We start from the raw sequence: 23,870 nt of genomic DNA on the forward strand, positions 1-23,870 counted from the left end.
AGTACCATACTGTCTTGATTACTGTAGCTTTGTAGTATAGTCTGAAGTCAGGGGGCCTGATTCCTCCAGCTCCGTTTTTCTTTCTCAAGGTTTCTTTGTCTATTTGGAGTCTTTTGTGTTTCCATACAAATTGTGAAATTTTTTGTTCTAGTTCTGTGAAAAATGCCAGTGGTACTTAGATAGGGATTGCATTGAATTTGTAGATTGTTTTGGGTAGTATAGTCATTTTCACAATGTTGATTCTTCCAATCCAAGAACATGGCATATCTCTCCGTCTGTTTGTATCATCTTTAATTTCTTTCATCAGTGTCTTATAGTTTTCTGCACACAGGTCTTCTGTCTCCATAAGTACGTTTATTCCTACTTATTTTATTCTTTTTGTTGCAATGGTAAATGGGAGTGTTTCCTTAATTTCTCTTTCAGATTTTTCACCATTAGTGTATATGAATGCAAGAGATTTCTGTGCATTAATTTTGTATCCTGCTACTCTACCAAATTCATTGATTAGCCCTATTAGTTTTCTGGTAGCATCTCTAGAATTCTCTATGTATAGTATCATGTCATCCGCAAACAGTGACAGCTTTATTCTTCTTTTCCAATTTGGATTTCTTTGATTTCTTTTTCTTCTCTGATTGCTGTGGTTAAAACTTCCAAAACTACATTAAATAATAGTGGTGAGAGTGGGCAACATTGTCTTGTTCCTGATCTTAGTGGAAATGGTGTCAGTTTTTCACCATTGAGAATGAAGTTGGCTGTGGCTTTCTCATATATGGCCTTTATTATGCTGAGGTAAGTTCCCTCTCTGCCTACTTTCTGGAGAGTTTTTATCAAAAATGGGTGTTGAATTTTGTCAAAAGCTTTTTCTGCAACTATTGAAATGATCATATGGTTTTTATTCTTCAACTTGTTAATATGGTGTATCACATTGACTGATTTGCATATATTGAAGAATCCTTGCATTCCTGGGATACACCCCACTTGATCATGGTGTATGATCCTTTTAATGTGCTGTTGGATTCTGTTTGCTTGTATTTTGTGGAGGATTTTTGCATCTATGTTCATCAGGGATATTGGCTTGTACTTTTCTTTCTTTGTGACATCTTTGTCTGGTTTTGGTATCAGGATGATGGTGGCCTCACAGAATGAGTTTGGGAGTGTTCCTTCCTCTGCCATTTTTTGGAAGAGTTTGAGAAGGACAGGTGTTAGCTCTCCTCTAAATGTTTGACAGAATTCGCCTGTGAAGCCATCTGGTCCTGGGCTTTTGTTTGTTGGAAGATTTTTAATCACACTCTCAATTTCAGTGCTTATGATTGGTCTGTTCATATTTTCTATTTCTTCCTGGTTCAGTCTCGGAAGGTTGTGCTATTCTAAGAATTTGTCCATTTCTTCCAGGTTGTCCATTTTACTGGCATATAGTTGCTTGTAGTAATCTCTCATGATCCTTTGTATTTCTGCAGTGTCAATTGTTACTTCTCCTTTTTCATTTCTAATTCTATTGATTTGAGTCTTCTCCCTTTTTTTCTTGATGAGTCTGGCTAATGGTTTATCAGCTGTGTTTACCTCCTCAAGAACCAGCTTTTAGTTTTATCTGTCTTTGCTATTGTTTCCTTAATTTCATTTTCATTTATTTCTGATCTGATCTTTATGATTTCTTTCCTTCTGCTAACTTTGGGGTTTTCTGTTCTTCTTTCTCTAATTGTTTTAGGTGTAAAGTTATGTTGTTTATTTGAGATGTTTCTTGTTCCTTAAGGTAGGATTGTATTGCTATAAACTTCCCACTTAGATGTGCTTTTGCTGCATCCCATAGGGTTTGGGTCATCGTGTTTTCATTGTCATTTGTTTCTGGGTATTTTTTGGTTTCCTCTTTGATTTCTTCAGTGATCACCTGGTTATTTAGTAGTGTATTGTTTAGCCTCCATGTGTTTGTATTTTTTACTGATTTTTTCCTGTAATTGATATCTAGTCTCATAGGGTTGTAGTCAGAATAGATACTTGATAGGATTTTAATTTTCTTAAATTTACCAAGGCTTGAGTTGTGAACCAAGATATGATCTATCCTGGAGAATGTTCCATGAGCACTTGAGAAGAAAGTGTGTTCTGTTGTTTTTGGATGGAATGTCCTATAAATATCAATTAAGTCCATCTTGTTTAATGTATCATTTAAAGCTTGTGTTTCCTTACTTATTTTCATTCTGGATGATCTGTCCATTGGTGACAGTGGGGTGTTAAAGTCCCCTACTATGATTGTGTTACTGTCGATTTCCCCTTTTATGGCTGTTAGCTTTTGCCTTATGTACTGAGGTGCTCCTATGTTGGGTGCATAAATATTTACAATTGTTATATATTCTTCTTGTATTGATCACTTGATCATTTTGTAGTGTCCTTTTTGGTCTCTTGTAATTGTCTTTATTTTAAAGTCTATTTTGTCTGATATGAGAATTGCTACTCCAGCTTTCTTTTGATTTCCATTTGCATGGAATATCTTTTTCCATCCTCTCACTTTCAGTCTGTATGTGTCCCTAGGTCTGAAGTGGGTCTCTTGTAGACAGCATATATATGGGTCTTGTTTTTGTATCCATTCAGCTGATCTATGTCTTTTGGTTGGATCATTTAATCCATTTACATTTAAGGTAATTATTGATATGTATGTTCTTATTACCATTTTCTTAATTGTTTTGGGTTTGTTATTGTAGGTCTTTTCCTTCTCTTGTGTTTCCTGCCTAGAGAAGTTCCTTTAGCATTTGTTGTAAAGCTGGTTTGGTGGTGCTGAATTCTCTTAGCTGTTGCTTGTCTGTAAACGTTTTAATTTCTCCATCGAATCTGAATGAGATCCTTGCTGGGTAGAGTAATCTTGGTTGTAGGTTTTTCCCTTTCATGACTTTAAATATGTCCTGCCACTCCCTTCTGGTTTGCAGAGTTTCTGCTGAAAGATCAGTTGCTAACCTTATGGGGATTCCCTTGTATATTATTTCGTGTTTTTCCCTTGCTGCTTTTAATTTTTTTTTTTTGTATTTAATTTTTGATAGTTTGATTAAATGTGTCTTGGCATGTTTCTCCTTGCATTTATCCTGTATGGGTCTCTCTGTGCTTCCTGGACTTAATTATTTCTTTTCTGATATTAGGGAAGTTTTCAACTATAATCTCTTCAAATATTTTCTCAGTCCCTTTCTTTTCCTCTTCTTCCTCTGGGACCCTTATAATTCGAATGTTGGTGCGTTTAATGTTGTCCCAGAGGTCTCTGAGACTGTCCTCAATTCTTTTCATTCTTTTTTTTCTTTATTCTGCTCTGCAGTAGTTATTTCCACTATTTTATCTTCCAGGTCACTTATCCATTCCTCTGCCTCAGTTATTCTGCTATTGATTCCTTCCAGAGAATTTTTAATTTCATTTATTGTGTTGCTCATCATTGTTTGTTTGCTCTTTAGTTCCTCTAGGTCCTTGTTAAACATTTCTTGTATTTTGTCCATCTATTTCCAAGATTTTGGATCATCTTTACTATCATTACTCTGAATTCTTTTTCAGGTAGACTGCTTATTTCCTCTTCATTTGTTTGGTCTGGTGGGTTTTTACCTTGCTCTTTCATCTGCTGTGTGTTTCTCTGTCTTCTCATTTTGTTTAACTTACTCTGTTTGGGGTCTCCTTTTCACAGGCTGCAGGTTCATAGTTACCGTTGTTTTTGGTGTCTGCCCCCAGTGGCTAAGGTTGCTGTAGTGGGTTGTGTAGGCTTCCTGGTGGAGGGGACTAGTGCCTATGTTCTGGTGGATGAGGCTGGATCTTGTCTTTCTGGTGGACAGGACCACGTCCAGTTGTCTGTTTGGGGTGTCTGTGGTGTTTTGATAATTTTAGGCAGCATTTCTGCTGTGGGTGGGGTTGTGTTCCTGTCTTGCTAGTTGTTTGGCATAGGGTGTCCAGCACTGGAGCTTGCTGGTCGTTGAGTGGAGCTGGGTTTGGCATTGAGTTGGAGATCTCTGAGAGATTTTTGCCATTTGATATCATGAGGAGCTGGGATGTCTCTGGTGGACCAATGTCTTGAAGTCGGCTCTCCCACCTCAGAGGCACAGGTCTGACACCCGGCTGGAGTACCAAGACCCTATCATCCACACGGCTCAGAATAAAGGAGAGAAAAAATGAAAGAAAGAAAAATAAAATAAAATAAAGTTATTAATATAAAAAATAAAAAATAATTATTCAAAATAAAAGAAAATTAAAATTAAAAAAAAGAAAGAAGAGAGCAACCAAACCAGAAACAAATCCACCAATGAAAACAAGTGTTAAAAACTATACTAAAAAGAAAAAGAAAAAAAAAATGGACAGACAGAACCCTAGGACAAATGGTAAAAGCAAAGCTATACAGATAAAATCACACACAGAACCATACACATACACACTCACAAAAAGAGAAAAAGGAAAAATATATATATATCTTTGCTCCCAAAGTCCACTGCCTCAGTTTGGGGTGATTCGCTCTCTATTCAGGTATTCCACAGATTCAGGGTATATCAGGTTGATTGTGGAGATTTAATCCGCTGCTCCTGAGGCTGCTGGGACAAATTTCCCTTTCTCTTCTTTGTTCGCACAGCTCCTGGGGTTCAGCTTTGGATTTGGCCCTGCCTCTGCATGTAGGTCACCTGAGGGCATGTGTTCCCACTCAGGCAGGACGGGGTTAAAGGAGCAGCAGATGTGGGGGCTCTGGCTCACTCAGGCCGTGGGGAGGGAGTGGTATGGATGCGGGGCGAGCCTGCAGCAGCAGAGGCTGGCATGACATTGGCACCTCAGGCCACCATGTGTTCTCCCGGGGAAATCATCCCTGGATCACAGGAGCTTGGCAGTGGCGGGCTGCACAGGCTCCCGGGAGGGGAGGTGTGGATAGTGACCTGTGCTTCCACGCAGGCTTCTTGGTGGCGGCAGCAGCAGCCTTAGCGTCTCATGCCCGTCTCTGGGGTCCGCGCTGATAGCCGCGGCTCGCGCCCATCTCTGGAGCTCGTTTAGGCGGCGCTCTGAATCCCCTCTCCTCGCGCACCAGGAAACAAAGAGGCAAGAAAAAGTCTCTTGCCTCTTCGGCAGCTCCAGACTTTTTCCCGGACTCCCTCCTGGCTAGCTGTGGCGCACTAGCCCCCTTCAGGCTGTGTTCACGCCGCCAACCCCAGTCCTCTCCCTGCAATCCGACCGAAGCCCGAGCCTCAGCTCCCAGCCCCGCCCGCCCCGGCGGGTGAGCAGACAAGCCTCTTGGGCTGGTGTGTGCTGGTCGGCACTGATCCTCCGTGCGGGAATCTCTCTGCTTTGCCCTCCGTACCCCTGTGGCTGCACTTCCCTCCATGGCTCCGAAGCTTCCCCCTCCACCACCCGCCATCTCTGCCCGCGAAGGGGCTTCCTAGTGTGTGGAAACCTTTCCTCCACTGCTCCCTCCCACTGGTGCAGGTCCCGTCCCTGTTCTTTTGTCTCTGTATTTTTCTTTTACCCTACCCAGGTACGTGAGGAGTTTCTTGCCTTTTGTGAGGTCTGACGTTTTCTGCCAGTGTTCAGTGGGTGTTCTGTAGGAGCAGTTCCACGTGTAGATGTATTTCTAATGTATCTGTGGGAGGGAAGGTGATCTCCGCGTCTTACTCTTCCGCCATCTTGCCCAGACCCCCTGTACATTGTTTTTTAGACATAGTGCTATTGCACACTTAATAGACTACAGTGTCGTGTGAACATAACTTTTATAAGCAATGGGAAACCAAAAAATTTGTGACTCACTTTATTGCAGTGATCTGGAACTGAACCTACAGTATCTCTGAGATATGCCTGTGTTATAGTTTTCTTTCTTATATGTGTTGTAAATATTTTTTAACTTTCTAGTATTTTTGGAATATAGAAATGTTAAATTTCAAAGCAGTCAGTATTTTTTATCCTTTCCCTTATGATTTATCCTTTTGTGTTTAAAGACTCTACCCCAATATAACAATATTCTACTATTTTTTCCTAAATATTTCAAGTTTTGCTTTATCATATTTAAGTCTTTCATCCATCTGGAACCTAATTTTGTGAACAATAGAAGACGGGAGGGTTTTTTTGTTTGTTTTTGGTATTTTTCCTTTTTTTGTAACCAGTCAGCCTAGCACCATTTATAACACAGTCCCTGGCAATACCAAATGCAGCTGTGGGGTATACCAAGTTTGGTGGAACTCAGCAGGGCTGTTTCTCATCTTTATTTTGTTCTATCATTCTACTTTCTATTCTTGGACCAATAGTACACTCAGGAAAGGATTTTTTTTGGCGGGGGGGAATGGGGAGATAATCAGCTTTATCATAGTAATCATTCTCTTCATTATCAGCATTTGTTAACTAAGTACAGAGTCCTGAGCTATTTACTTTATATCCAGTATTATATTCAATCTTTATTACAACCCAATGAGGCAAGTGTATCTTTATTGTAAAGAAGAGGAAACTGGGACTTGAAGTTAAAACTTGCCCAAGATTATTTAGCCTGGAATTGAGAGAGCTGGGATTCACATTCAACTCCATCTACCTGCAATGCTTGTCTTTTAAACACCTACGATACACTGTCTCCCTGGACAAGACTTCAGGGATCGCCTTGCCCAACAGTTGTCAGCACTGGCTGCACATCAGAATCACCTGAGGAGCTTTTCCAAAGTACTGATGATCAAACTCCACCTCACACAAAGTAAATCAGAATACCCAGGAACAAAGCTCAGGCATTAATATAAAAGCTTCCTGGATTCTAGTGTGCCTCCAAGCTGTAAAACCACTGATTTAGTCCTATGTATTTATTTACTCATGAGAAAACTTAGGCACAAAGATGGAATAAAACTTGCCCCAAATCTCATCCTAGTTTAATGACAGAACAGGAACTACAATGCAAGTGCTTTTTTAAAATTTTTTATTTTATATTGGACTATGGTTGATTTACAGTGTTGTGTTAGTTTCAGGTGTACAGCAAACTGATTCAGTTATATATATATATACATATATCTATTCTTTTTCAAATTCTTTTCCCATTTAGGTTATTACAGAATATTGAGCAGAGTTCCCTGTGCTATACAGTAGGCCCTTGTTGGCTATCTATTTTAAATACAGCAGTGGGTATATGTCAATCTCAAACTCCTAATTTATCCCTCCCCCCACCTTTCCCCTTTGGCAACCATAAGTTTGTTTTCTAAGTTTGTGAGTCTGCTTCTGTTTTGTAAATAAGTTCATTTGTATCATTTTTTTAGACTCCACATATAACTTATATCATATGATATTTGTCTTCCTCTTTCTGACTTACTTCACTTAGTATGATCATCTCTAGGTCCACCCATGTTGCTGCAAATGGCATTATTTCATTCTTTTTAATGGCTGACTAATATTCCATTGCATATATGTACCATATCTTTTTTATCCATTCATCTGTCGATGGACATTTAGGTTGCTTCCATGTCTTGGCTATTGTAAACAGCACTGCAGTGAACACTGGTGTGTATGTATCTTTTCGAACCATGGTTTTCTCTGGATATATGCCCAGGAGCGGGATTGCTGGATCATATGGTAGCTCTGTTTTTAGTTTTTTAAGGAACCTCTGTACTACATAAAGAAAATGAAAAGACAACCCACAGAATGGGAGAAAATATTTGCAAAGGATGCAATCGACAAGGGATTAATCTCCAAAATATACAAACAGTTCATGCAGCTAAATATCAAAAAAACAAACAACTCAATCAAAAATAGGCAGAAAACCTATACAGACATTTCTCCAAAGAAGACCGGCCAAGAGGCACATGAAAAGATGCTCAACATCACTAATTATTAGAGAAATGCAAATCAAACCTACAATGAGATATCACCTCACACCAGTCAGAATGGCTGTCATCAAAAAGTCTACAAACAATAAATGCTGGAGAGGGTGTGGAGAAAAGGGAACCCTCCTACATTGTTGGTGGGAATGTAAACTGGTGCAGCCACTATGGTGAACAGTATAGAGGTTTCCAAATACTTTGATTCACAGCCCCGTACTCTTCATGAAACCACATATTTCGTCAGCATTATTTATATGGAATGGTGGCTGAATAAATTCTCCATAAGTCTATATCCAAACCATGTCACAGGGTCCCTACTGTGTTAAAGTTTGAGGCCAGGCAAGGAACAGAAGAAGAAAGCTGACCAGGATCATCTGTCCCTAAGGCTGCTGGTACTCAGAAACCACTTATTTGGTGTGAAATCAAGGGACCAAGAGCCTCCTCTCATGCACAAATAAACTTATTCCCAATTTTCCAAATGTTTGCTCTTTTGCTTATTGAGAACAAAAATTCCTCTAATACTTTTACTTGGTAATTATAAATAACTGGAAAATTACTTTGCAGAAGTATTGCACTGACTTAGGTTCAATCAAAGTGTCAATGGTGACTCTTACACCCTTTTCCAAGACCAGATTATTGAGAAAGGAGATTAGAAAGGTGAAAGTCACAAGGCAATAAAAAAGAAGAAGCTGAGAACTAGAGAGAGAAACTTTCCACTGGAACCACAATGTTGCCTAGGCTCTCACAAAGAAAACACATTGCTTAGAATACACATACACTGGGAAATCCCTGGCGGTCCAGTGGTTAGGACTCCATGCTTCCATTGGGGGGGGCAGTGGGTGGGGAGGGGGGAAGGGGGCAGGGTTTATGTTAACATTATTGATATATTATTATTATTAATGATACTATTATTTTATCAATCTTGACATGCAGTTTTGAGCACTTTCCTTTCCAGATGCTCAGAGAGTTATTATCTTTGGTATATTCCTGAAGAGAGATTCACAGCTCCAAAAGTAGAGGCTCGCTCTTTGCTTCATGCACATAAGTCAAAGAAGAGACTTAAGGGTCATAACTCTAGATATCAGTCTTCCTTGACTTTGGTTCATTCTACTTTCATACAATCCATTCGTTTGCACATTATACATCAACAGCCCTAACTAGGTTTCATAAGCTCAATTTGGCCTTCTCTGCATAGCTGATAAGCTGAAATGTGCAGGTAGTACATAACGTTTCTGACAGTGGTACAATTTTGGCAGCATATTTGTACAGCGGTGTTTGTGTGTCTTGAATATTTTATTGCCTTCTGTCTTCATTATTTTATAAAAACAAATGGAAGATGAAAATACTGATACAAGAAGTATAGATCTCATAAACCTAATATAGTTGAGACAAAGATGGAAATTACTCTGAGTGCCAAAAGTGGTAAATCAACAAGACACTCATTGGGCTTATGCCAGTCAACTGTTAGTTCAGTTATGAATAGAAGATAACAAACAAGAACATATTCAAAATTCCAACACTCATTGGGCTTATGCCAGTCAACTGTCTGTTCAGTTGTGAATAGAAGATAACAAACAAGAATATATTCAAAATTCCAGAGATAAATCATAGAGATCTGTGTAAAAGACAAAATATAAAGAGGACATTTTAGCTCTCTGTGCCTGGGTCCACAGCCCCCACTCTTACAATATGTAAGTTTATTATTTGGCCTTTAAACAATAAACTTTGATACACATTATTAAGAGTGCATTATGTACAAAAATAGGATATTTCCTGGATATCTCTTATAAACCAAAAATAATCCATTCCACAATCACAAATATGTTTTTCTGAATGCTGGGATAATGGTAAAATAACAATTCTTCTTGGCTTATAAAATCACTCACACACACAGGTGTGTGCACATACAAGCATGACCCTTGTCTTATCTTATACCAATGTAAGTCCAGTCCATATACCAATAATGTGTTGCAAAGGAGTATGACTGGCATACATGATATAAATCCCAACAATGAAGAGCTGACCCTCCAGAATCCTCGTTTCTTCTACGATTCATTATGAATGCTTCATTGATCACAGTCATATTTTTATACACTCTTTTCTCATCTGAGGAAATCATACATACACCCCCTTGACCACACACTCCATGTTATAGAATTAAAGGGCAGTTCCTCTCCTTAAGGAATTTGTTTCATTTGTTTCAACTTATTTAGCCCTTAGCACCATGCATGACATATATTAGGAGCTCAATATACCTCCCGAACTGAATTTCCTCTGCTAATGCCAAATCTATGTTTGTATTCATTAATTCATTCATCAAATCATTTACTTATTCAACATATATTAAATATTTAATGTGTGCCATTCTCTTGGCCAAGAGAAAGATGATTTAAAACATAGCTTCCTGCCTTCAAGAGTGAGTCTATCCAGAAGTAGATATTAACATATAAACCACAAATTTGACTGTAAGGCAGACAATTGTAAATGATACAATTAAGAGAAATATACTATTTAGAAGATAGAGAAAAAATAACTCTGACTACAGGTAAAAGAATGAAATTCATAGAAAGGTAGCATTTGAACTGGGCCTTCAAACAATGAGTAGAATTTTGAATAAGCAAGGAGAAGGAGGCTTCTTTTACTGGTAATATGGATATTAGAGGTTTAGATAAATCATTCTCAGTTCAGTATCAAAAAAGTCTTTAAATATATATATATATTTTTGGGCATGCCATATTCTATGCAGGATCTTAGTTCCCTGACCAGGGATTGAACCTGTGTCCCCTGCAGTGGAAGCAAGGAGTCTTAACCACTGGACCACCAGGGAAGTCCATGTACACACTGCTATATTTAAAAAGGATAACCAACAAGGACCTACTGTATAGCACAGGGAACTCTGCTCAATGTTATGTGACAGCCAGGATGGGAGGGGGGTCTGGGGGAGAATGGATACATGTATATGTATGGCTGAGTCGCTTTGCTATGCACCTGAAACTATCACAACATTGTTAAACGGCTATACTCCAATATAAAATAAAAAGTTTTTAAAAATTAAAAAAATAAAAAATAAAAATATATTTTTTGACATATGAATGAACTAGGGATAAAATAAGGGAATATCATAGCAGCAAAAAAAAAGAAAAAAAGAAAAAACGAATCTGTATAAGATAGTGAAATTGAAGTAGAAATTATTCCCTGACCAAATGATGTTCCAGAGTCATGAGGTTTAAAGAAGGCTTGAGTAATGAAGAATGGAGGGTACACAAGTTTGGGAGCCTAGTAAGATGCAACACTGCGTTAAAAGAAAAAATCCTCCATAAAGTAGGTTTCCTAAAGGACCATAAACTCATCACATATACAAGAAAAATGCTGTACCTCAGGGGCTATTGGGATATTTGTGTTTTGGATTTGATTTTAAGTATAGCAGAAGAAATGGGAGAAAGATTCTAATGAAGATTCCCAATTAAAAGCCTGCAAGCAGGCTTGAGGCTACAATTCACACTTCCTGTATGGCCTCCAAAAGTACAAACTGGAAATTTAAAGTAATTTTGGGTTAGTAGACCCCCAGGTGACTGGACTGACTGACCCACATGCAAATCCATTCTGGAGGAATTAAGTTTCAACCCAGGCTGTGTATGCATCTATATTTATATATCTCTAACTCTGTCTAATTAGTGGAATAGATTAAAAAACAAAATTAGGTGCAACAAAGTTAAATCTAATGAAATCACCCAAATGCATTAAAAAATCCCTCAAAATATGTGAAAAGAAATTATAAAAGAAAAGTTATAAGGCAAAGAGAATAGGCAGTATTGCAATAATGTCTTTGGCAATATTGAATATTGAAATAGATGTAATATTCAAATAGAAGATAATGGATGAGAGTTTTTCAGAGTTGATGCAACATACACAACTCTGAAATTTTCACTGGAGAGAGAAAATTAAATTTATAAGTAGATATATAACAATGAAACTGTAGAATGTGAAAAGCAATAAAGTAATCTTAAAGAACAACCAAAGGGAAAAGATTACCTCAAATAATAACGGTTATACTGACAGCTAATTTCTCAGCAGTAATCTTCGAAACTATAAGAAATAGAATTGTATCTTCAAAGAATTATAATAAATTAACTGCCATCCTAGATTTCTATGTACAACAAAACTATCTTTCAAGAATGAAGGTGAGACTTCAGACTTCTGCTTACTATGTAGAAATCTGGAAAAAGGTGTCATTCTCATTTTTACTACAATAATAAAACTCACTGGATAAGGGCAAATTTACAACTTTGCTCAAAATGATCAGAGAGCTGATATTGCAGGGCAACCCACTAGTCAAAAATCTAAGGAAAGCAGGCACCTGCAAGTAGAAATGGAACACTAGGACGTGCTTGCTTGGGTTCAGTACCTCAGGATGCCATACATGCTAGTAAGAAGAATTCAACTAAAATATGTTTAAAGAATTGATAAAGGCCAAGAGTGGGCCAGCATGAGAAAAACATCAGAAAAGCAGGGGTTACCAATAGCAGCCATACAGTGGGATCAATCAGAGTTTGTAGTGACCTACTCAGCAGACAAATCCAGCAGATTTTGCAAATGAAGAACAGCCAGTATAGCTGTGGCACACTGCTGCATATTTCACCAGCTTTTGCCACACAGGTATTCACATTTGCTAATGCCAGTCACCTGAGAGCTTCCCTGCTCCAATCCCACCCCCAACAACCCCTGCCAGAATGCTGGAACTGCACCAGCAACTAGCATAGGCTTCTGCAGCTGTGTGAGTGCAAGACACCAGCCAGACCCCCATGGATGAGCCCAAACACCCAGGGCTAGCCCCCTAGCTATATTACTTGAGTGCCTCAGGTCTGACACTAATCACCAGTCTCCACTGAAGTGTGCATGCCCAAAGGGAAACTGTGCAGCTATGCGAGAGTAAACCAAAAGCCATTATTCTTTACCCAAGCCTTTCTTAAACCTCAGTTCATAGAGTCTGCAAGAGGTGACTGCTTCTTCAAATGTGCAGACAACTACACAAGGCTACATGGATCATAAAGAAAAAGGGGAATATGAATCCACAAAAGGAACACAGTTAACCTTCAGTAACTGGCTGCAAAGAAATGGAGATCTAGAAACTGTCCAACAAAGAATTCAAAATAACTGTTCTAAAGATGCTCAAAGAGCTACAAGGGAATACAGATAAATAATTTAATGACATCAAGAAAACAATACAAGAACAAAATAAGTTCAAACAAGAGATAGAAACATAAAAAAGAAATGAACAGACATTTCTGGAGCAGAAGAACACAATATCTGAACTAAAAAATGAATAGAGAGCTTCAAGAGTGGATTTGACCAACCAGAAGAAAGAATCAGTGAGTTCAGAGACAGCTCAATTGAAATTATCCAGAGGAGCAAAAAGAAAATAAGAATGAAAATGAATGAATAAAGTCTACTGGACTTACGGGAAACCACTAAAGGAACAACGTATGTATTGTGGAGGCCCAAAAGGAGGAGAGAGAGAGAAACGAGTAGGAAGTTTATTTAAAGAAAGAATGGCCTCGAACTTTCCAAAGCTGGAGAGAGATCTGTATATCCACGTTCATGAAGCTAATAGCCCACCGCAAAATTCCAATCCAAAATGATCTACTCTAAGACACATTGTAACTGTCTAAAATCAGAGACTGAGGTAATTTCCAAAGGAGTAAGAGAAATAACTTTTTTCTCATAAAAGGGAACCCCTACAAGGCCATCAGTAGATTTCTAAGCAGAGACCTTGAAGAGCAAAAGAGAACAAGATGATGTATTCAAAGTGCTGAAAGAAAGTGACAACCAAGAATACTTTACCCAGCAAAGTTGTCCTTCCAACACAACAAAAATATCTGATAAAACCACAGCTAACATTATATTCAATGGTGAAAGGTTGACAGCTTTTCCCAAAAGATCAGGAATAAGACCAGGGTGGCTGCTCTCACCATTCCTACTCATCAGAGTCCTGGAAGTCCTAACCAGAGCAATCAGGCAACTTATACACACACACACACACACACACACACACACACACATACACAAACTGGAAAGGAAGAAGTAAAATTGTCTTTGTACATGATATGATCTTATATATGAAAAATCCTAAAGATTCGACCAAAAAACTGTTAGATTTATTCAACAAATTTAGTAAAGTTGTAGGATACCAAGTCAACATACAGAAATCAGTTGAAATCAGTTGCACTTTTATACACCACCAACAAAATATCTGAAAAAGAAATAAAGAAACTAATTCCATTCACAATAGTATCAAAATCAATAAAATCCCTAGAAACAAATTTAACCAAGGAGGTGAAAAATCTATATACTGAAATCCATAAGACTTTGATGAAAACATATTTATGCATCTATCCATTTATTCATTCATTTCTTTGATCAAGAGAAATGCTGGGAGACAGGGTTAGCAAGGTCGACTAGATTAGTTTACTAGTTTACCGTGCTAGGCGAAGCTTCTGCACTTAATTCTAGAAGTAATGCAGGCTCATTAAAGGGATCTGAGGGAATTCCCTGGTGGTCCAGTGGTTAGGACTCTGGGCTTTCACTGCTGAGGGCCCAGGTTCAATCCTGGTCTGGGAACTAAGATGCAAGCCATGTGGTGCAGCCAAAAACAAAAAAAAAGAGAGAGATTTGAAATTTTCCCAAAAGAAAGAAATTAAAGAAGATAACAAAGGGAAAGACAGCCAATGTTTATACCTTGAAAGAATATTGTTAAAATGTTGATACGACCCAAAGCCACTTACATACTCATTGTAATCCTTATCAAAATTGCAATGGCATTTTTTACAGAAATAGAAAAACCAATCCTAAAATTTTTATGGAACCACAAGACAATGAATAGCCAAAGCAATCCTGAGAAAGAAGAAAAAAGCTAGAGTCATCACACGTCCTGATTTCAAACCATACTACAAAGGTATAGTAATCAGAGCAGTATGGTACAGGAATAAAAAGAGACATGTAGACCAACGAAACAGAATCAAAAACCCCAAAATAAACCCTTACAAATATTGTGGCTAACTATATTTGACAAGTGAGTCAAGAATATTCAATGTGGAAAGGATTGTCTCTTCAAGAAACGCTGCTAGGAAAACGGTATAATCACATGTAAAAGAATAAGACTGGACCCCTATCTTACACCACTCACAAAAAACTCCTTAACTTTGGTCTTGGCAATGATTTTTTGGATATGACACCAAAATCACAAGCAACAAAAGCAAAAATTAATAAGTGGGACTACAACAGACTAAAAAGCTTTTGCACAGAAAAAGAAATAATCAACAAAAAGAAAATGCAACCTAAAGAATAGGAGAAAATATTTGCAAGTCATAAATCTGATAAGGGCTTAATATTCAAAATATATTAAAAAAAACTCATAAGACTCAATAGAAAGAAAAACAATTTAAAAAGTGGATAGAGGATTCTGAATACATATTTTTCCAAAGACATACAAACGGCCAACAGGTAAATGAAAAGGTGCTCAATATCACTAATAATCATGGAAATGCAAATCAAAACCATAATGAGATATTACTTCACACCTGTTAGAAAAGCTATCATCAAAAAGACAAGAGATAACAAGTGTTGGTGAGAATGTGTAGAACTCTTGTGCACTGAAGTGAAAATAAGTACAGCCACTATAGAAGACAGTATGGAGGTTTTTTAAAAATTAAAAATAGAACTATCATATGATCCAGCTATCCCATTTCTGGGTAATATCCAAAGGAAAGGAAAACAGGATCCTGAAGAGATATCTGCACTCCCATGTTCATGGCAGCATTATTCAAAATTTCCAAGATATGAAAACAATCTACCTGCCCATCAATTAACATACGGATAAGGAAGATATCATACGTGTATATACACACATACGATGGAATATTATTCACATGAAAATGAAGGAAATCCTTCCATTTACACAAACATGGATGAAACTTGAGAGCATTACGCTAAGTGAAATTAATCAGACAGAGAAGGGCAAATTAAAAAGCTGAACACATAGAAACAGTAGCATTGTGGTTACTAGGCTGAGGATGAGGAAAATGGGTTGATGTTGATCAAAGGGTGCAAACTTCCAATTATAAGATGAATAAATTCTGGGGATTTAATGTACAACATTGTAATTATAGTTAATAATACTGTATTCTACACCTAAAAAAAATAGGTTAACAAATGAGTTGAAATAGTGTTCAATATTTCCAAGTAAACAGAGAATAAGATTTTGAATGAGAAGAAGAGTGAAATTCAAAAGGCAGCCTATGTGATACAGACTGGGTATATATTTAGTAAATACTGGAATGTCCGAACACACAGGTATGTTACATTTACTAACCTCCCTTATAGTTAGGTGTGGCCATGTGACTGAGTTCTGGTCAGTTTGGTGGACATGATGAACCACTTCCTAGTCTCATTCAAAACACTTGTCATGCCTAATTTCTCCATGCCTTTTGCCCTTCCCTGCTAACACCAAATCATAGATATTAGGAAACAGAATCCTACAATCCTTACTTGGAAGAAAGTCCACAAACCAGGAACACCTGTTTTTAGACTTTACACGAGGGACAACGTCTATTATATTCACCTACGGAGACTTTGGGATTTATATATTACATAAACTAGTGTTGCCTTAATTAATATAAGAAAGGAGAAAAACAAGAACAGTGATACATTCAAAAACAATACAGATTGAAATGAGATATAATTTAGATTGTAGAGCCAAAAATATCAATAATCACATTGTAAAAATGTAATCTCTCTAGATAGATTAGATTACAAAAATCATAACTGATAACATAAGGACAGTGGACATTTGAAAAGATTAAAACCATACATGTACCAGTCAAACACTATTCAAAAAGTCTAGTATAGCTATGTCAACATCAATCACAATTGTCCTGAAGACAATACAAATTACTAAAAATACAGAAGGTCATCACATTGATAAGAGGTTTCATATTAAGGAAGATATAAATTTTAAATTCCACACAGGTAATCAAACTTTATAAAATGTATATAGTAAAAATTGACAAAATTACCAGGATAAATTGTCAAAGCCAACATTTTAATAGGAGAGTTTAAGGACCCTCTTGCTAGAATTGTTAAAGTAAAGAAAATCATTAAGGATGCCAAGGATTTGAACAACTCAACTATATATAGATATAGATATAGACATAGATATAGATATCAAATTATGTTATATATATATATACACACACACACGCATATATATATACCCCAAAACTAGAAACTATACATCATTTACATGCAAACGTGGGATATTTACAAAAATTGATTATGTACAAAACCATAAGGACAGGAGGGGCTGGAAGAAGTTGTTGCTGCTGCTGCAGGCAGCCCACCTTTAGGAAGACCAGTATAAACTCCATGAAGCCAGACATTTTTGACTGCTTTTTACTACTGAAATCCACAGACCAAGACTAGTTCCTGGTTCATAATTTTCAGAAGGACTGGAGAAAAGCACAGACGAGAATGATTCAGAATTATAACAGCTTGGAAATCCTGAGCAGAAGCCAGTCTGATAAGGTAGAAAGATTTTTTGGGGCTCACCCTAGTTGGAATTTACTCTTCTTTTGGATCAACAGCCGTGTGGCTGACAGGGTCTAGGTGCTCCGGCCGGGTGTCAGGCCTGAGGCTCTGAGGTGGGAGAGCCGAGTTCAGGACACTGGTCCACCAGAGACCTCCCAGCTCCATGTAATATCAAACAGCAAAGGCTCTCCCAATGATCTCCATTTCAACACGAAGACCCAGCTCCACTCAATGACCAGCAAGCGACAGTGTTGGACACCTTATGCCAAACAACTAGCAAGATAGGACCACAAACCCACCCATTAGCACAGAGGCTGCTGATAATCATAATAAGGTCACAGACACCCCGAAACACACAACCAGACGTGGTCCTGCCCCACAGACACCCCAAAACACACAACCAGATGTGGTCCTGCCCCCCAGAAAGACAAGATCCAGCCTCATCCACCAGAACACAGGCACCAGTACCCTCCACCAGGAAGCCTACACAACCCACTGAACCAACCTTACCCACTGGGGGCAGACACCAAAAACAATGGGACTAACTACGTGCAGCGGGCAAAAAGGAGACCCCAAACACAGTAAGTTAAGCACTGAGAAGACAGAGAAATACACAGCAGATGAAGGAGCAAGGTAAAAACCCACCAGACCAAACAAATGAAGAGGAAATAGGCAGTCTACCTGTAGAAGAATTCAGAGTAATGATAGTAAAGATGATCCAAAGTCTTGGAAATAGAAATTACAAGAAACATTTAACAAGGACCTAGAAGAACTAAAGAACAAACAATGATGAACAGCACAATAAATGAAATTAAAAATTTTCCAGAAGGAATCAATAGCAGAATAACTGAGGAAGAAGAATGGATAAGTGACCTGTAAGATAAAATAGTGGAAATAACTACCATAGAGCAGAATAAAGAAAAAAGAATCAAAAGAATTAAGGACAGTCTCAGAGACCTCTGGGACAACAATAAAGGCACCAACGTTCAAATTATAGGGGTCCCAGAAGAAGAGGAGAAAAAGAAAGGGACTGAGAAAATATTTGAAGAGATTACAGTTGAAAACTTCCCTAACATGGGAAAGGAAATAGTCAATCAAGTCCAGGAAGCTCAGAGAGTCCCATACAAGATAAATCCAAGGAGAAACACGCCAACACATATATTAATCAAACTATAAAAAATTAAATACAAAGAAAAAATATTAAAAGCAGCAAGGGAAAAACAACAAATAACATAAAAGGGAATCACCATAAGGTTAACAGCTGATCTTTCAGCACAAACTCTGTAAGCCAGAAGGGAGTGGAAGGACATACTTAAAGTGATGAAAGGGAAAAACCTACAACCAACATTACTCTACCCAGCAAGGATCTCATTCAGATTTGACTGAAAAATTAAACCTTTACAGACAAGCAAAAGCTAAGAGAATTCAGAACCAACAAACCAGCTTTACACCAAATGCTAAAGGAACTTCTCTTGGCAGCGAACACAGGAGAAGGAAAAGAATTACACTAACAAACCCCCAAAAATTAAGAAAATGGTAATTGGAACATACCTATCAATAACTACCTAAAATGTAAATGGATTAAATGAGCCAACCAAAAGACATAAACTGGCTGAATGGATACAAAAACAAGACCCATATATATGCTATGTACAAGAGACCCATTTCAGACTAGGGGCACATACAGAGTGAAAGTGAGGGGATGGAAAAAGATACTCCATGAAAATGGAAATCAAAAGAAAGCTGGAGTAGCAATTCCCATATCAAACAAAATAGACTTTAAAATAAAGACTATTACAAGAGACAAAGAGAGACATTACATAATGATCAAGAGCTCAATCCAAGAAGAAGATATAACAATTGTAAATATTTATGCACCCAACATAGGAGCACCTCAATACATAAGACAAACGTTAACAGCCATAAAAGGGGAAATCAACAGTAACACAATCATAGTAGGGGACTTTAACAACCCACTTTCGCCAATGGACAGATCATCCAAAATGAAAATAAATAAGGAAACACAAGCTTTAAATGATACATTAAACAACATGGACTTAATTGATATTTATAGGACATTCCATCCAAAAACAATACAATACATTTCTTCTCAGGTGCTCATGGAACATTCTCCAGGGCAGATCATATCTTGGGTCACAAAGAAAGCCTCAGTAAATTTAAGAAAATGGAAATCGTATCAAGTATCTTTTCCAAACACAACGCTATGAGACTAGATATCAATTACAGGAAAAAATCTGTAAGAAATAAAAACACATGGAGGTTAAACAATATGCTACTAAATAACCAAGAGATCACTGAAGAAATCAAAGAGGAAATCAAAAAATACCTAGAGACAAATGACAATGAAAACACGACAACCCAAAACCTATGGGATGCAGCAAAAGCAGTTCTAAGAGGGAAGTTTATAGCAATACAAGCCTACCTTAAGACACAAGAAACATCTCAAATAAACAACCTAACCTTACACCTAAAGCAATTAGAGAAAGAACAAAGAAACCCCAAAGTTAGCAGAAGGACAGAAATCATAAAGATCAGATCAGAAATAAATGAAAAAGAAATGAAGGAAACGATAGCAAAGATCAATAAAATTAAAAGCTGGTTCTTTGAGAAGATAAACAAAATTGATAAATCATTAGCCAGACTCATCAAGAAGAAAAGGGAGAAGATTCAAATCAACAGAATTAGAAGGAAAAAGGAGCAGTAACAACTGACACTGCAGAAATACAAAGGATCATGAGAGATTACTACAAGCAACTATATGCCAATAAAATGGACAACCTGGAAGAAATAGACAAATTCTTAGAAAAGCACAACCTTCCAAGACTGAATCAGGAAGAAATAACAAATATAAACAGACCAATCATAAGCACTAAAATTGAGACTGTGATTAAAAATCTTTGAACAAACAAAAGCCCAGTACCAGATGGCTTCACAGGCGAATTCTATCAAACATTTAGAGAAGAGCTAACACCTATCTTTCTCAAACTCTTCCAAAATACAGCAGAGGGAAGAACACTCCCAAACTCACTCTATGAGGCCACCATCAGACTAATACCAAAACCACACAAAGATGTCACAAAAAAAGAAAACTAGAGGCCAATATCTCTGATGAACATAGATGCAAAAGTCCTCCACAAAATACTAGCAAACAGAATCCAACAGCACATTAAAAGGATCATACACCATGATCAAGTGGGGTTTATCCCAGGAATGCAAGGATTCTTCAATATACGCAAATCAAACAATGTGATAAACTATATTAACAAACTGAAGGATAAAAACTGTATGATAATCTCAATAGATGCAGAAAAAGCTTGTGACAAAATTCAACACCCATTTATGATAAAAACCCTCCAGAAGGTAGGCAGAGAGGGAACTTACCTCAACATAATAAACACCATATATGACAAACCCACAGCCAACAGCGTTGTCAATGGTGAAAAACTGAAAACATTTCCACTAAGATCAGGAACAGGACAAGGTTGCCCACTCTCACCACTATTATTCAACATAGTTTTGAAAGTTTTTGCCACAGCAATCAGAGAAGAAAAAGAAATCAAAGGAATCCAAATCGGAAAAGAAGTAAAGCTGTCACTGTTTGCAGATGATAGGATACTATACACAGAGAATCCTAATGATGCTACCAGCAAACTAGTAGAGCTAATCAATGAATTTGGTAGAGTAGCATGATACAAAATTAATGCACAGAAATCTCTTGCATTCCTATACATTAATGATGAAAAATCTGAAACAGAAATTAAGGAAACACTCCCATACACCATTGCAACAAAAAGAATAAAACACCTAGGAATAAATCTACCTAAGGAGGCAAAAGACCTGTACTCAGAAAACTATAAGACACTGATGAAAGAAATCAAATATGACACAAACAGATGGAGAGATATACCATGTTCTTGGATTGGAAGAATCAATATTGTGAAAATGACTCTACTACCCAAAACAATCTACAGATTCAATGCAATCCCTATCAAACTACCACTGGCATTTTTCACAGAACTAGAACAAAAAATTTCACAATTTGTATGGAAACACAAAAGACCCCGAATAGCCAAAGCAATCTTGAGAACGAAAAATGGAGCTGGGGGAATCAGGCTCCCTGACTTCACAGACTATATTACAAAGCTTCAGTAATCAAGACAGTTTGGTACTGGCACAAAAACAGAAATATAGATCAATGGAACAGGATAGAAAGCCCAGAGATAAACCCACACACATATGGTCACCTTATCTTCGATAAAGGAGGCAAGCATATACAGTGGAGAAAAGACAGCCTCTTCAATAAGTGGTGCTGGGAAAATTGGACAGGTACATGTAAAGGTATGAAATTAGAACACTCCCTGACACCATGCACAAAAATAAACTCAAAATGGATTAAAGACCTAAGTGTAAGGCCAGACACTATCAAACTCTTAGAGGAAAACATAGGAAGAACACTCTTTGACATAAATCATAGCAAGATCTTTGCTGATCCACCTCCTAGAGTAATGGAAATAAAAACAAAAATAAACAAATGGGACCTAATGAAACTTAAAAGCTTTTGCACAGCAAAGGAAACCATAAACAAGATGAAAAGACAACCCTCAGAATGGGAGAAAATATTTGCAAACGAAGCAACTGACAAAGGATTAATCTCCAAAACTTACAATCAGCTCATGCAGCTCAATATCAAAAAAACAACCGAATCCATAAGTGGGCAGAAGACCTAAATAGACATTTCTCCAAACAAGATATACATATTGCCAACAAATACATGAATGGATGCTCAACATCACTAATCATTAGAGAAATGCAAATCAAAACTACAATGAGGTATCACCTCACACAGGTCAGAATGGCCATCATCAAAACATCTACAAACAATAAATGCTGGAGAGGGTGTGGAGAAAAGGGAACCCTCTTGCACTGTTGGTGGGAATGTAAACTGATACAGCCACTATGGAGAACAGTATGGAGGGTCCTTAAAAAACTAAAAATAGAACTACCATACGACCCAGCAATCGCACTACTGGGCATATACCCCTAGAAAACCGTAATTCAAAAAGAGTCATGTACCACAACGTTCATTGCAGCTCTATTTACAACAGCTGGGACATGGAAGCAACCTAAGTGTCCACTGACAGATGAATGGATAAAGAAGATGTGGCACATATATACAATGGAGTATTACTCAGCCATAAAAAAGAAACGAAATTGAGTTATTTGTAGTGAGGTGGATGGACGTAGAGACTGTCATACAGAGTGAAGTAAGTCAGAAAGAGAAAAACAAATACCATATGTTAATACATATATATGGAATCTGAAAAAAAAGAAAATAGTTCTGAATAACCTAGGGACAGGACAGGAATAAAGACACAGACATAGAGAATGCACTTGATGACATGGGGAGGTGGAAGGGTAAGCTGGGATGAAGGGAGAGCATGGCATGGACATATACACACTACCAAATGGAAAAGAGATAGCTAGTGGGAAGCAGCCACATAGCACAGGGAGATCAGCATGGTGCTTTGTGTCCACCTAGAGATGTGGGATAGGAAGCGTGTGAGGGAGATGCAAAAGGGAGGAGATATGGGGATATATGTATATGTATAGCTGATTTACTTTGTTATAAAGCAGAAACTAACACACCATTGTAAAGCAATTATACTCCAATAACGGTGTTTAAAAAATAAATAAATAAAAAATATAGCAACACTAGTCTTAAAAAACAAAAAACAAAAAACCATAAGGACAGTTTCAAACTTTAAAGAAAGGTGAGACACGGAAAGTCTACACCATGTTGAGAACATTACCAAAAATATAGACAGGAAATGCCATGTATGTTTCAAGCAATGAAACTAATAGTCCTAAATGATTGATGCTAAAATTAGGAGGAGATTTTCCTAAATTCCAAGCCAATAATGAAGAAATGGCTGAACACAGAAAAGGTTTGAGCTTTTTGTCTGGGTCTTATTAAGCATTAGTTTCTTTTAGGTCCTGGCCACATGAAATACGTTACACACTTGAATTAGAGGCAAGAGGTTCTATATTCCATCTCAACCATAAGTTATTAACTTCCATCAGGAGGATAATTCAACCCATAAGGAGACAGCCACCATGGCCTGATGAATGTCTTTTTTCTCTATCTCTTGCTTCATAGTAATAAAACAAAATCCAGTCATGCATCAGACTCATAGACATGTAAAAACAGACATGACAGCCATCGAGACTGGCAGACAATTTCTTGACCATTCAAGCTTCTTGATTTGTATAAATTCAATCTCCTTTTATCTCCCAATATAAATGTGACTCTGATCTGAAAGGTCAAACATAATTGGGTTCTATTCCTCTTCCTAACTTGAAGTTCAGCACTGGCCTTCCGTTCACATCTTCTCAATTCTTTTATACAATGGCAAAAGTGAGGTCAGCTGTTTCTCAGCAACAACATAGTGACCATCATAGATCAAGACTTTTGACCGGAATGTTATGCTAGCC

Source organism: Balaenoptera physalus (assembly GCF_965194825.1).
Source record: "Balaenoptera physalus genome assembly, chromosome: 12".
NCBI classification, from domain to species: Eukaryota; Metazoa; Chordata; class Mammalia; order Artiodactyla; family Balaenopteridae; genus Balaenoptera; species Balaenoptera physalus.